Genomic DNA, 477 nt, shown 5'->3' on the forward strand with positions numbered 1-477 from the left:
ATATTATCCCTTCACAGTTTACTGGCTCTTCTTACTTTGCAAAATTTTCACTTTAACGGATTTAGACTTTTGTGGAGTTTGTCCCAAAAGGAAACTTTATTCTGTACACTATCAAAAAACAAGATACGAATCTAGAATTATACATGGACTATGAAATATCTCTGACATGAACTTCACTATCGTACACATTATAAGAATTATTAAAATATCTTTTATTCAATATCTACCGCAGAGATTACGATGATGAATGTAATATTCATTCACAAAATTAATCATCTTTATGAACATAGTAATCATTAGTAATATTTTCCATCAATAATAGGGTTCATTAGTCATCATTGCAGTGATCGACTTTTCAGATTATAGCAGCTAACTAATCTCCCTTCAAATACTGTTCAGAGTAATTTTATTCATATTCTTCTTTACAATAGGCTTTACAACGTCACGAGTAATCACCACGCAAAAAATTCTCTCTCC

Source organism: Penaeus monodon, chromosome 25 (assembly GCF_015228065.2).
Source record: "Penaeus monodon isolate SGIC_2016 chromosome 25, NSTDA_Pmon_1, whole genome shotgun sequence".
Lineage (NCBI taxonomy): Eukaryota > Metazoa > Arthropoda > Malacostraca > Decapoda > Penaeidae > Penaeus > Penaeus monodon.